General features: G+C 47.9%; 1 long non-coding RNA gene across 1 annotated transcript in view; it reads right to left on the bottom strand.

Annotated features, from left to right (window-relative positions):
• Positions 1–15,429, bottom strand: part of LOC130276833 (uncharacterized) — a 98,944-nt gene that overhangs the window by 27,573 nt on the left and 55,942 nt on the right. The gene's annotated exons all lie outside the window — the stretch shown is intronic.

The raw sequence follows: 15,429 nt of genomic DNA, 5'->3' as shown, positions 1-15,429 counted from the left end.
GCCGCATTAGAAAAGGCTAAAGATCTTGACGAGAACTTCATGACATCTAGGGGTGCGTCACAGAGAACCTCTGACGCTGATTTCATCATTGACAGGTTCTTCAATAAAACCTTACGCGACACCCCATCTTCAATGTCTCTAGACAGTTCCGACAGCCATATTCTCAAGGCTCTTGCCACAGGCACAGAGGCTGATGCCACCTTAGATGCAGCGGCCGCTGCTCCATAAGATTTTTTTACATAGCATATCAGTCTTCCTCTCCATGGGGTCTGAGAGCATAATTGACTCTTCCGATGGAAAAATTGCCTTTTTAGCCAAGCGTGCTGCCGCCAAATCCACCTTAGGTGGATTTTCCCACTCCTGATAAGCAGCAGGAGATACCTTATAGGTAGAACGTAATCTGGCTCCAGGGTCAGTTTTCTTTTCTGGCCTAGATCAGTCCCTACGGAACCAATCTTTCAGTAGTGGGTGGGTAGGGAGCAGCCTATCCCGAGAGGGAGGAAAGTGTCAGGATCCGGACTGGTGTGCAGCGAGGACACTGGTGGTGGATCCTCTGTGTCAGTGGGGTGATGACGTGGGCCGTACCAGGGGAATGGAGTCTAAGGGGTTACTGGTTTTCACCAGAGCCCGCCGCAAAGCGGGATGGACTTGCAGCGGCAGGTAACCCCCAGGTCGTTCCACCCAATAGCAACTCAACCCCAGCTGACAGCTGAGACAGGCGCGGTACACAGGGACAAGGCAAGAGCAAGGTTGGATGTAGCAGAAGGTCAGGGCAGGCAGCAAGAGTCGTAGTTAGGGGCAGCAGCAGAAGGTCTGGGAACACAGGCTTGGGAACACACTAAACGCTTTCACAGGGCACAAGGCAACAAGATCCAGCGAGGACAGGAAGGGGAAGTGGGTTTATATACACAAGGTACAGGTGCAGGTACTGATTGGACCAGGCACCAATCAATGGCGCACTGGCCCTTTAAATCTCAGAGAGCCGGCACGCGCGCGCCCTAGAGAGCGGGGCCGCGCGCATGAAGGCAGTTTTGAGACGATTGAAGGCCTCATTAGCTTGAGGAGGCCATGACTTAGGATTAGCATTCTTCCAGGTCAGGGCCACAATAGGGGCCACAATGGTGGAGAAATGGGGAATAAACTGTGGGTAGTAGTTGGCAAATCCCAGAAAGCGTTGGATAGCACGGAGTCCAGAAGGGCGTGGCCAATCCAAAACCGCTGACAGTTTATCTGGATCCATTTGAAGCCCTTGGCCAGAGACTAGGTAACCTAGAAAAGGAAGACTGTTGCATTCAAAGAGACATTTTTCAATTTTAGCATACAGGTGGTTTTCACGAAGTCTTTGAAGCACTAGACGGACATGACGACGGTGTTCCTCCAAATTAGAGGAGAAAATCAAGATGTCGTCCAGGTAAACCACAACACAGGTGTGGATAAATCCCGAAATATCTCATTAACGAAGTCCTGGAAGAGTGCAGGGGCGTTGCAGAGCCCAAAGGGCATAACTAGATATTCGAAATGTCCATCTCTAGTATTGAATGTGGTCTTCCACTAATCACCTTTCCTGATGCGAATAAGATTATATGCGCCTCTTAAGTCCAATTTGGTAAAGATATTAGCGCCACGAAGACAGTCAAAGAGTTCAGAGATCAAAGGCAGGGGATAGCGGTTTTTGATGGTGATTTTATTTAAACCGCGGTAGTCAATGCATGGTCGTAAGGATCCATCCTTTTTAGAGACAAAGAAGGACCCCGCTCCAGCAGGGGATGAGGACTTCCGAATAAAACCTCGCTTTAGGTTCTCCTGGTTATAGTTGGACATGGCTTGAGTCTCTGGGGCAGACAGAGGGTAAATCCTGCCCCGGGGTGGAGTGGTACCAGGAAGGAGGTCAATAATGAGGTCATAAGGCCTATGAGGTGGTAAGATCTATGCTTGCTTTTTGCAGAAAACATCAGCAAAGTAGGCCTTGGGAAGACCAGGTATAGGTGGAGCCACAGGGGTTTGACAAGTGGAAGCAGACGTGAGGCATCGTTTGAGACAAGAAGGACCACAACTTTTGATCTCCTCGGTGGTCCAGTCAAGGGTAGGAGCATGGCGTTGGAGCCATGGCAGACCGAGAAGGACTTCTGATTTGCAGTTGGGCAGAACAAGAAATTCAATTTTTTCATGATGCAGTCCAATGCTCATAAGTAGGGGTTCTGTGCGGTAGCGCACAGTGCAGTCCAATTTTTCTCCGTTGACAGAAGAAATCTAGAGCGGCTTGATGAGACTGGTCACTGGGATGAACCTATTAACAAAAGAGGCCAAAATAAAATATCCTGCAGAACCAGTGTCCAAGAAGGCCACAGCTGAGAAGGAGGAGTTGGCGGAAGGAGAAATCCGCACAGGCACAGTGAGACGTGGAGAAGCAGAATTCACACTAAGAGTCGTCTCACTTTTGTGAGGTAACGGAGTGCGTCTCTCCTGACGCGGAGGGCGGATAGGACAGTCTTTTAGGAAGTGTTTGGTACTAGCACAGTACAGGCACAGATTCTCGTTACGGTGGTGAGTCCTCTCTTGTAGGGTCAGACGGGACCGATCCACTTGCATAGCTTCCTCGGCGGAAGGCACAGGAACAGATTGCAAAGGACTTTTGAGATCCTTTTCCTGTCGAAGCTCCTGGCGTCTTTCAGAGAAATGCATGTCGATGCGGGTGGCCAAATGGATAAGTTCAGAAAGGTTAGCAGGAATTTCTCGTGCGGCCAGGACATCTTTGATGTTGCTGGATAAGCCTTTCTTGAAGGTCGCGCAGAGGACCTCATTGTTCCAGGATAGGAGGCGAGGGTACTAAACTGGATGGCGTATTTGCCTACGGAAGAACTCCCTTGGACGAGGTTCAGCAAAGCAGTCTCGGCTGAGGAGGCCCGGGCTGGCTCCTCAAAGACACTATGAACTTCAGCCAAGAAGGACTGGAAAGTAGCAGTGGCAGAATCGTTGCGGTCCCAGAGCGGTGTGGCCCATGACAAGGCCTTTCCAGACAGGAGACTGACCACGAAAGCCACCTTAGACCGTTCAGTGGGGAATTGGTCCGACATCATCTCCAAGTGTAGGGAACACTGGGACAGGAATCCTCGGCAATGTTTAGAGTCCCCATCAAACTTGTCCTGTAGAGACAGGCGGAGGCTGGGAGCGGCCACTCGCTGCAGAGGAGATGCAGGAGCTGGCGGAGGAGATGATTGCTGAAGCTGTGGCAAAAGTTGTTGCAGCATGACGGTTAGTTGAGTCAGCTGCTGTCCTTGTTGTGCGATCTGTTGTGATTGCTGGGCGACCACCGTGGTTAGGTCAGGGACACTAGGCAGCGGGACCTCAGCGGGATCCATGGCCGGATCTACTGTCAGGATCCGGACTGGTATGCAGTGAGGACACTGGTGGTGGATCCTCTGTGTCAGTGGGGTGATGACGTGGGCCGTACCAGGGGCACGGAGTCTAAGGGGTTACTGGTTTTCCCCAGAGCCCGCCGCAAAGTGGGATGGACTTGGAGCGGCAGGTAACCCCCAGGTCGTTCCATCCGATAGCGACTCAACCCCAGCTGACAGCTGAGATAGGCGCGGTACACAGGGACAAGGCAAGAGCAAGGATCGGACGTAGCAGAAGGTCAGTGCAGGCAGCAAGAGTCGTAGTTAGGGGCAACAGCAGAAGGTCTGGGAACACAGGCTTGGGAACACACTAAAGGCTTTCACAGCGCACAAGGCAACAAGATCCGGCGAGGACAGGAAGGGGAAGTGGGTTTATATACACAAGGTACAGGTGCAGGTACTGATTGGGCCAGGCACCAATCAATGGCACACTGGCCCTTTAAATCTCAGAGAGCCGGCGCGCGCGCCCTAGAGAGTGGGGCCGCGCGTGCCGGGACTGAGCAGACAGAGGACGGGGCAGGTGAGGAGATTGGGATGCGACCCGCGGGCGGGCGTGTCCCGCTACGCGGATCGCATCCCCGCCGGTGACACTAGTGCAGCGCTTCCGGTCAGCGGGTCTCAGAGCGCTCGGCGTAACAGGAAGTAAAACAACTGGTCCCTCTGTAATTTAGAGGACACATAGTCATCACATTCTAGGGTATCTTTAACTGCCACTAACAGGTTCTGCAGTTTGTCTTTATTCAGGAGATACAAATCCCCTGATATTTCTCCTTCTTCCATCCTCACACTTTCAGCACTGTCAGAATCCTCCCGAGAGGATGAGGATGAAGCCGGGGAAACATCTTTATGGATACTTTTTCGCTTCTTCTCCTCGCCCTTACAGGGCGATTTCATCTCTGAAAAGGTGGAGCTTAGCTCCGTCTTTAGCCAGCCTAAAAAGGCACCTGGCTCCATGGAGGAGGAATGTGCTGGTGTGGTACATAAATTACAAAATCGCCATTCCAATCATCAGATAAGGGCTGGTTACATTTCATACAGGCGTGATGTCTGTTACGCCGAGCGCTCCGGGTCCCCGCTCCTCCCCGGAGCGCTCGCTACACTCTCGCTACTGCAGCGCTCCGGTCAGATCCACTGACCCGGTGCGCTGCGATACCGCCTCCAGCCGGGATGCGATTCGCGATGCGGGTGGCGCCCGCTCGCGATGCGCACCCCGGCTCCCGTACCTGACTCGCTCCCCGTCGGTCCTGTCCCGGCGCGCGCGGCCCCGCTCCCTAGGGCGCGCGCGCGCCGGGTCTCTGCGATTTAAAGGGCCACTGCGCCGCTGATTGGCGCAGTGGTTCTAATTAGTGTGTTCACCTGTGCACTCCCTATTTATACCTCACTTCCCCTGCACTCCCTCGCCGGATCTTGTTGCCATTGTGCCAGTGAAAGCGTTTCCTTGTGTGTTCCTAGCCTGTGTTCCAGACCTCCTGCCGTTGCCCCTGACTACGATCCTTGCTGCCTGCCCCGACCTTCTGCTACTTTCGACCTTGCTTCTGTCTACTCCCTTGTACCGCGCCTATCTTCAGCAGTCAGAGAGGTTGAGCCGTTGCTAGTGGATACGACCTGGTCACTACCGCCGCAGCAAGACCATCCCGCTTTGCAGCGGGCTCTGGTGAAAACCAGTAGTGACTTAGAACCGGTCCACTAGCACGGTCCACGCCAATCCCTCTCTGGCACAGAGGATCCACCTCCTGCCAGCCGGCATCGTGACAATGTCTAGATTTCCTAGATCTTTTTCCTCCAGGAGGAGACATCTGAGCAGGAAAGGACAATATATAAGTCTTTGTGCCCCAGAATTAAATTAGGGGGCTGTGAGACATAATCCTACCTCTGCCAGCTGAGAGATCTGCTGCCTAGGCAAAACGCAGGCTCCCAGTGGCAGGCCCGGCATTTATATACATCTGGGAACATCGCGCATGCGCCGATCTCGCGCATGCGCACCAGCTACGCCATCTTAGCACACCCGGCATTAGATACTCCCCACACGCGGCACCGCACGAAAATCCCCTGTGGGGACTTACCGTACCGCTTTCCGAATCACGGCTTCGGCACTTCAGCGAGTGACCGGCCCTGCAGCGGACACGCTGGCACCCTGGGGAAGCCCCCGGTCAGACCAGCCAAGGGGAGTAGCCGAGGGACCAGGGAAGCCCCCGGTATACAGCACTGTAACGGCTTCCTTGCTCCAGGGACGCCAGAAGCCTGAGGTATGGAGCCCTTGCATCCAGTTCTTCTAACCTAGAAGAAAATAAATACATGTGTGTTTGGTTTGTGGGGGGTTTTATACGTAGGGTCCAGCTGTGGATTAGGGAATTAATTATGTTATTTATTTAATTGGATACTTGCATCCTGCGTGTATTGCTGTATGTTTCTTCTATTCCGGGACATGAAAATCCTTTTAACCCCATTGTGCCGCCGTAGGACGACCAGGAAGTGAGTGTTACAACCATTAATTGTAAACATCTTTTCTACGAGGTTAGTAGGAAAGAAAGGAACATAGAAACATAGAATGTGTCGGTAGATAAGAGCCATTTGGCCCATCTAGTCTGCCCAATATTCTGAATACTTAAGAATCGTTCTTGTTCCTAACTTATATGAAGGATAGCCTTATACCCATCTCTATCTTATATGAAGGATAACCTTATACCCATCTCTATCTTATATGAAGGATAGCCTTATGCCTATCTCTATCTTATATGAAGGATAGCTTTATATCTATCTCTATTTTAAATGAAGGATAGTCTTATGCCTATCTCTATCTTATATGAAGGATAGCCTTATGCCAATCTCTATCTTATATGAAGGATAGCTTTATACCTATCTCTATTTTATTTGAAGGATAGCCTTCTGCTTTTCCCATGCATGCTTAAACTCCTTCACTATATTTTCAGCTACCCCTTCTGCAGGAAGACTATTCCATGTATCCACTACTATCTCAGTAAATTAATACTTCCTCATATTACTTTTAAACCTTTGTCCCTCTAATATAAAACTATGACCGTGTTAATTCCCTTTATGTATTTGAAAGTTTCTAGCATACCCCTCTGTCTTTTCCTTCTTCCAAGCTATACATGTTAAGGTTCTCTAGCTATTCCTGATAAGTTTTAGCCTTCAACCCATGTACTAGTTTAGTATCTTCTCTGAACTCTCTCTAGAGTATCTATATCCTTTTGGAGATAAAGCCTCCAGTACTGTGCACAATACTCCAAGTGAGGCCTCACCAGTGTTCTGTACAGCGGCATGAGCACTTCTCTGTTTCTACTGCTAATACTTAGAGGTGACCTAATAACTATGTATAAATATATCAGGGGACAGTACAGAGATCTCTCCCATAATCTATTTATACGCAGGACTGTATCTATAACAAGTGGGCATCCTTGTTATGGATACAGTCCTGGGTATAAATGTTTAGAGGAAAGAAGGTTTCTACACAAGCACAGACAGGGGTTCTTTACTGTAAGGGCAGTGAGACTGTGGAATTCTCTTCTGAAGGAGGTGGTCATGGTGAACTTGGTAAAGAGTTCAAAAGGGGCCTGGATGCATTTTTGGAGAGTAATAACATTGCTGGTTATGTATACTAGATTTATAGGGACAGAATGTTGATCCGGGGATTTATTCTGACTGCCATATTTGGAGTCGGGAAGTAATTTTTACCTCTAGTATGAGTTTTTTTTTTTGCCTTCCTCTGGATCAACTCAGCAGGGACTCATTAGGGTTAAAGGTTGAACTTGATGGACTCTGGTCTTTTTTCAACCTTATGAACTATGTTACTAAATCTCTTTCTTCAGATACTGAGGTTAGGACTTCAGTTTTTATACCCCAGGTACATTATCTTGCTCTTATCCACATTAAACTGCAGTTGCCAGAGTTCTGACCATTCCTCTAGTTTACCCAAATCCTTTTCCATTTGGTGTATCCCTTCAGGAACATCAACCCTTTTACATATCTTTGTGTCATCAGCAAAAATACCAATACCTTACCATCAAGACCTTCTACAATATCACTGATAAAGATAATAAATAAAATTGGTCCCAGTACAGATCCCTGAGGTACCCACTGGTAACAAGACCTTTTTCTGAATATTCTCCATTGGCTACAACCCTCTGTTGTCTGTCACTCAGCCACTGCCTAATCCACTCAACAATATGGGAGTCCAAGCTCAATGACTGTAGTTTATTGATAATTCTTCTATGTGGGACAGTGTCAAAAGCCTTACACAACTCCTGTTGACAGTGACTGGTTAAATAAATCTGTTATTGGTTTGGCTAGTACAACACTAAGCTCTTTAAGTATCTTTGGGTGTATCCCATCAGGCCCATGTGACTTATTTGTCTTAATTTTAGACAGCTGATTTAGAACTTCTTCCTCTGTAAAGACACATGCATCAAATGATTTAGTAGTCTTTATCCCTAACTGAGGTCCTTTTCCTTCATTTTCTTCTGTAAAAACTGAAAAGAAATATTTATTGAGGCAGTCGGCTAGTCCTTCAACCCCTTCTACATATCTTCCTTCCTCTGTTTTTAACTAAGTTATTCCTTGTTTTAATTTACTTTTTCATTTATATACCTGAAGAATGTCTTATCTCCTTTCTTCACTGGATGCTCATTTATAATAACTGGATGCTCGCTTTTTTTTTTTTTTATCATTTTGGCCACTTCTACAGAGTACCACAGTGGTCTCTTTCTTTTTTTGCTTTTACTGACAAGTCTAACACAATTATATGTTGCCTTTCATAAAGCATCTTTTAAGTAGTTCCATTTCTCCTCGACTCCACTGAAACTGTTCCAGTCTGATAGAAACTCATTTACCACTATTCTCCTTTTAGAAAAGTTGATTTTTCTAAAATCAAAAACTTTTGTTTTCATGTGGTGTGGCGCACTGCTCTTATATTAAACCACATTGACTGGATCCCAAGCTTTCATCTACAGGAACAATGACAGGAACCTGTCCCCAAGTCCCCTACATTATAAAGCTATGCTCGGGAAAGGCCATAAGACAAAGTCAAAAGCTTTTTCAATAAGGTCATGGTCAGCGATTGTAGGAACAGGGTCTGGACAGTGACTGCAACTTTAGGTCAGATGCCATGAGTTAAGTGCCTATCTTTGAGGAAGCCAAGTTGGGATACAATGATCAGAGGCCCGAACAAAAGTTGAGGTTAATCTTCAAAGATTTTAGTCAAGATTATGGTTCCATAAATAAAAATAGGGTGGTACAATGTTATTATATTATAGTAAGTTCTCTATTGGGACTGTCTCTAAAGTAAAAAAAATCTAATGGAAAATAAACCCCACCCTTGTAAATGTCATATTTATATGTGCTATTCTGCTGCCACCCCTCAGGCTCAGGTGTCTTGTTATTAGTGAGGGGACAGTGAGTTTAATGGTTTAATGGTGTCTGACTTCTGCCCGAGTTCTCCTGCCTGATCTAGACGTTCCCGGCCTGCTGATGGTTGGGTAGTGTGAGGTTAGAGCGAAATGATCATGTGACTGTCAGGTGGTAAGTAAGATGTAGATGTGTAAAAAGCAAAGAAGAAAGTAGTAAAGTCCTTGCGGTTCTCTGCAGGTGTTAAAAGATCATGTTGGCTGTGGTGGTGTTTGATTTTAGGTATTTTGCAAATAGTTAAGCATAGCTTATGAATTTCTGCATGCAATTTAATTACCCAATGGTGGGACATTTTTCACATTCTTTGGTCACAACCCAGTGAGCAGAATAGTTCCTTGCTGTTTTGTTTACCCTCTGCCCTTGTGGTATGTGCCCTAGTGGTATGTGACTGGTGTTTGCAGGATAACAATTATAATAATATTATATCAAAGCACAGTAAAACCATGCCTTGCACCCTGATTTTAGTGGTGTTAGTAGGTGAATGCTGCTGGTGTAACTGGATAAGGCATAACTACTCGGTGATTCTTGAAGGTACAGCTACATTCTTCTCCTGCATTATACCACCAATGTACTTTATACAACCGTCACAATTATTAGCTGCAATTTCATCATCTGATTTTGTGTTAGCAGGGTCATACATAGTGTAATAAGCTTAATATAGTAGTATAAATATAATGTTACTACGTTTAGAGGAAAGAAGGTTTCTACACCACCACAGACTGGGGTTCTTTACTGTAAGAGCAGTGAGACTGTAGAATTCTCTCCCGGAGGAGGTGGTCATGGTGAACTCTGTAAAAGAGTTCAAAACGGGTCTGGATGCATTTTTGGAGAATAATAACATTGAGGGTTATGTATACTAGATATTTAGGGACAGCATGTTGATCCAGAGATTTATTCTAATGCCATATTGGAGTCGGGAAGGAATTTTTACTAGTATGAGTTTTTTTTTTGCCTTCCTCTGGATCAACTCAGTAGGGACTCACTAGGGATATAAGTTGAACTAGATGGACTCTGTTTTTTTTTCAACCTTATTGTTACGCCTAGCGCTCCGGGTCCCCGCTCCTCCCCGGAGCGCGTACGGCGTCTCTCTCTCCGCAGCGCCCCGGTCGGTCCCGCTGACCGGGAGCGCTGCCCTGTCATGGCCGTTGGGGATGCGATTCGCACAGCGGGACGCGCCCGCTCGCGAATCGCATCCCAGGTCACTTACCCGTTCCCGTCTCCTGCTGTCATGTGCTGGCGCGCGCGGCTCCGCTCTCTAGGGCGCGCGCGCGCCAGCTCCCTGAGATTTAAAGGGCCAGTGCACCAATGATTGGTGCCTGGCCCAATTAGCTTATTGTGTTCACCTGTGCACTTCCCTATATCTAGTCACTTCCCTTGCACTCCCTTGCCGGATCTTGTTGCCTTAGTGCCTAGTGAAAGCGTTCCCTAGTCTGTTCCTAGTCCGTGTTCCTGACCTCCTGCCGTTGCCCCTGACTACGATCCTTGCCGCCTGCCCCCGACCTTCTGCTACGTCCGACCTTGCTTCTGCCTACTCCATTGTACCGCGCCTATCTTCAGCATCTTCAGCAGCCAGAGAGGTGAGCCGTTGCTAGTGGATACGACCTGGTCACTACCGCCGCAGCAAGACCATCCCGCTTTGCGGCGGGCTCTGGTGAAAACCTGTAGTGGCTTAGAACCGGTCCACTAGCGCGGTCCTCGTCATCCCTCTCTGGCACAGAGGATCCACTACCTGCCAGCCGGCACCGTGACAGTAGATCCGGCCATGGATCCCGCTGAAGTTCCTCTGTCAGTGGTCGCTGACCTCACCACGGTGGCCGCCCAGCAAGCCCGACTGATCGCCCTTCTAACCCGTCAGCTGTCGGAAATGTCCACCATTTCGCACCAACTTCAGTCGCAACTTCTCCAGCAATCTTCTCCTCCGCCAGCTCCTGCACCTCCTCCGCAGCGAGTGGCCACTCCTAGCCTCTGCCTGTCCTTGCCGGACAAATTTGATGGGGACTCTAAGTATTGCCGTGGCTTTCTTTCGCAATGTTCCCAGCACTTGGAGATGATGTCGGACCAGTTTCCTACTGAGAGGTCTATGGTGGCTTTCGTAGTCAGCCTTCTGTCTGGAAAAGCCCTGTCATGGGCCGCACCGCTCTGGGACCGCAATGACCCCGTCACTGCCTCTGTACACTCCTTCTTCTCGGAAATTCGAAGTGTCTTTGAGGAACCTGCCCGAGCTTCTTCAGCCGAGATTGCCCTGCTGAACCTGGCCCAGGGTGTTTCTTCCGTTGGCGAGTACGCCATTCAGTTCCGTGCTCTTGCTTACGAGTTGTCCTGGAATAGTGAGGTTCTCTGCGCGACCTTTAAAAAAGGCCTATCCAGCAACATTAAAGATGTTCTGGCCGCACGAGAGACTCCTGCTGACCTACATGAACTCATTCATCTTGCCACTCGCATTGACATGCGTTCTTCCGGATGGCGTCTGGAGCTTCGCCTGGATATGGACTTTGTTCGCACGAAGCGTTTTTTCTCCCCGGCTCCTCTCTCCTCTGGTCCTCTGCAATCTGTTCCTGTGCTTCCCGCCGCGGAGGCTATGCAAGTTGACCAGTCTCGCTTGACACCTCAAGAGAGGACACGATGCCGTATGGAGAACCTCTGCCTGTACTGTGCTAGTACCGAACACTTCCTAAGAGATTGTCCTATCCGTCCTCCCCGCCAGGAAAGACGTACGCTGACTCCGCACAAAGGTGAGACAGTCCTTGATGTCTACTCTGCTTCTCCACGTCTTACTGTGCCTGTGCGGATGTCTGCCTCTGCCTTCTCCTTCTCTACAGTGGCCTTCTTGGATTCCGGATCTGCAGGAAAATTTTTTTTGGCCTCTCTCATCAACAGGTTCTACGTTCCTGTGACCAGTCTCGCCAGACCCCTCTACATCTATTGTTTTTACAATAAAAGATTGGACTGTCTCGTTCGTTTCCACACAGAACCCCTCCTAATTTGCATCGGACCTCATCACGGAAAAATTGAATTTTTTTTCCTCAGGTTCTTTGGCCCCAAGAAGAGGGGGAGACCTAAGGGGGGGGGTACTGTTACGCCTAGCGCTCCGGGTCCCCGCTCCTCCCCGGAGCGCGTACGGCGTCTCTCTCTCCGCAGCGCCCCGGTCGGTCCCGCTGACCGGGAGCGCTGCCCTGTCATGGCCGTTGGGGATGCGATTCGCACAGCGGGACGCGCCCGCTCGCGAATCGCATCCCAGGTCACTTACCCGTTCCCGTCTCCTGCTGTCATGTGCTGGCGCGCGCGGCTCCGCTCTCTAGGGCGCGCGCGCCCCAGCTCCCTGAGATTTAAAGGGCCAGTGCACCAATGATTGGTGCCTGGCCCAATTAGCTTATTGTGTTCACCTGTGCACTTCCCTATATCTAGTCACTTCCCTTGCACTCCCTTGCCGGATCTTGTTGCCTTAGTGCCTAGTGAAAGCGTTCCCTAGTCTGTTCCTAGTCCGTGTTCCTGACCTCCTGCCGTTGCCCCTGACTACGATCCTTGCCGCCTGCCCCCGACCTTCTGCTACGTCCGACCTTGCTTCTGCCTACTCCATTGTACCGCGCCTATCTTCAGCATCTTCAGCAGCCAGAGAGGTGAGCCGTTGCTAGTGGATACGACCTGGTCACTACCGCCGCAGCAAGACCATCCCGCTTTGCGGCGGGCTCTGGTGAAAACCTGTAGTGGCTTAGAACCGGTCCACTAGCGCGGTCCTCGTCATCCCTCTCTGGCACAGAGGATCCACTACCTGCCAGCCGGCACCGTGACACTTATGAACTATGTTACTATGTTACTCTCAACCTGTTCTCTTGCTATTCTTTGTTCTCTGATTCTGTCTTTGGAATATCAGTTTGACTCTGGCCTGGTTTGTTTAAGTATTCCAGTATAGCATAAGTCCCATGCACTTAGTAAGTTTTGGGGCTGTTGCCCAACTGGTGGCGGCCAGCTAGGGCAGATAACCCAAGTAGGTAGGGACAATGGGGTGGTTTCAACCTAATTAATCATTTAGTGAAGTCTTCAGGAGACAAGGATTTTGGGGTAGTAATTTCTGACAGCCTTAAAACGAGTCAACAGTGCAGCCAAGCGGTAGGAAAAGCAAGTGTAATGCTTGGCTGTATAACTGGAGGTACAACCAGTAGGGAGATGGAGACTGTGACAGCAAAGAGCTTTAGACTCGAGTATATGCAAAAAAAGGAAACAGAAAAGAGAGTGCACTAATGTGCCATGATTCTGTATGTATGGGAGATACACAGGTGAACAGAGACTGGTGCGCTCACCTGGGGGTGTTGTGTTACAGACACAACACCGTTGAAGGCTTGTTTCCCAGATCCCTGGGAGGTAGTGGTGGAAGAGCTGCTGGGCACCCGTTCGTCTCGGGAACTGGTCCTGGACGTCTGGTATAAGGAGAAGGAAAGTGGAATCCCGGTTCCACAAAGAAGCGGTGCTTGGTAGAAAGAGTCTTTATTCACACATGCAATAACAAAAGGGATAACGCTTTTCGAGGGGCGGAGACCCCCTCTTCGTCAGATCCAATCATCATCAATCATCATAATTGGATCTGACGAAGAGGGGGTCTCCGCCCCTCGAAACGAGTTATCCCTTTTGTTATTGCATGTGCGAATAAAGACTCTTTTCTTTATGCCATACCCGAGTTCGTGGATTACAATTTTTCACCTCTCGCTGGAAACGAGCACTACCAAGCACCGCTTCTTTGTGGAACCGGGATTCACCTTTCCTTCTCCTTATAGCAAAGAGCTTTAGTGAGACTAAATATAGAATGCTGGAGTCAGTTCTAGAGACCTCAACTACAAAAAGATATTGCTAGAATAGAGCTTGTACACTGGATTGGGGGGGGGGGGGGGGGGGGACAGCTGGGACCTCTAGAACCAGGCCCATCTCTTACATCAGAGTACTCTGGTCCTCACCTTTTGAGATGAACTGGTCCCCGAAGTAACGGTCCTCTCCGCCAATCAATAGCTGAGGCAGGACATTGCTGCAGCCGGTGATTGGTGGAGCGGGCCGTCACTTGCAAAACATGTTCATCTCAGGAGGTTGGGGCCGGAGCTCTATGAGGTAAGTGATGGGCCCCAGCGCCCAGACCTCCCTGCAATCAGACACTTAGTTTTACAATAACCCATAACCCTATTTTACTCATCTGATATTCTATTTAGTTGCTGCAAAGGTAACTATATATATATATATATATATATATATATATATATATTAATGTTAATATATATATATAAAACTATCCATAGTATATGTTATAATAAATTAAAGCTGAATAACTGTACATGTTAATATGTGCACAGTAAGAAGCTCCCCATTATTACTGCATATTCTAAAGTTATGCAATACACCACAGACATTGTCACAAATTATCTAGTGAGCCTCGAAGAAGCCTTTTTTCCTGTAATAACTTTTTTTTTCTTTATAAAGATTAGTTTCTATAGTATCCTAACAATAACACATCCCTTTCGGATGGCACGGTCCTGTTATATCTACCTTTTATGGCTGTGCACGTTAAAGTCTATACAGCCTTAGGGCCTAAGAGATGTTCTGCACTGGATGTATAAACACTCAATGTAACAGAGCAATATCCCAACATGTTACTTAACCTAAAGACGTCAGCCGGAGAGCTTATGCAGTTCCTACTTTGGACTAAAGCAGGATTTCACAGTTGTTCTCAGATTCCCTCTGGCCTGAAGCTTTTATTACATAAAATTGTTATTTATGGACCCTGGCCCACCTGCATGTTCTTAAAAGGACAGTAACAATGAATAGAGCTTAGTGAGGTTTTAAAGAAAACAGAACTTAAATTACCAATTGATTTAGAAGAATAATCTTCTAGAAAAACCATGACAGCACATCATACAGCTTTAAAACTTTCAGCAGTATATGTTATGTAGTTTTATTAAAGCAAGCTAGAAATGTAGGGTATATTTTCTTTACTCCACTCGGTACATGACAAGGGACTGTATACTTTTTAAGGAATATTAACACTTTAGTAAGACATTTACTGCTGTTTTAAGGACCATGGCTGCAGGGTGGGAAGTGGAGGTGCTGCAGGACTTACATTTTTTTTTAATAATTACAAAAACAGTCACTTTGTGGAGGAAGAACAAACCATGACATAAACCGGTCACAATAGTTCTTCAAATAGTAGACTATAAAGGTTATCATCACATGACAAGGCACAATCTTCAGAGCTGCTTATGGACATGAACATCATGCACAAAATGAGCACACGCGTCAGAGAGAATGTTTATTCTGTGAAACCAAAAAAAGGGATTTAATCAGCATATATTAGAGGTCCATGCAGGGAATTGCAGTAACCAAAAAATTTGTGCGACTGAAAAGGTTAAGGCAAAAGGAATGGATGAAAGAAAAGTCTTCCTGCAAGTTGAAGCAAGGTGGATTTTAAGAGCTTATGCACAAGATAACTTTGGTCTTTTATGGTGTCGGGTGAGGGTAATGTGTGTAATTAACCTTTTCGTGATGCCAGGGCGTGGTTGACCTATACACCACCTGAGGTAGATCAGCTTCTTCTGTGCTAGGCACGGGGCAAATAATTACTCAGATGCAAGGTTAC

The sequence above is a fragment of the Hyla sarda genome, chromosome 6 (assembly GCF_029499605.1).
Source record: "Hyla sarda isolate aHylSar1 chromosome 6, aHylSar1.hap1, whole genome shotgun sequence".
Classification (NCBI taxonomy): domain Eukaryota; kingdom Metazoa; phylum Chordata; class Amphibia; order Anura; family Hylidae; genus Hyla; species Hyla sarda.
This window is presented reverse-complemented; position numbering and strand designations above follow the sequence as displayed.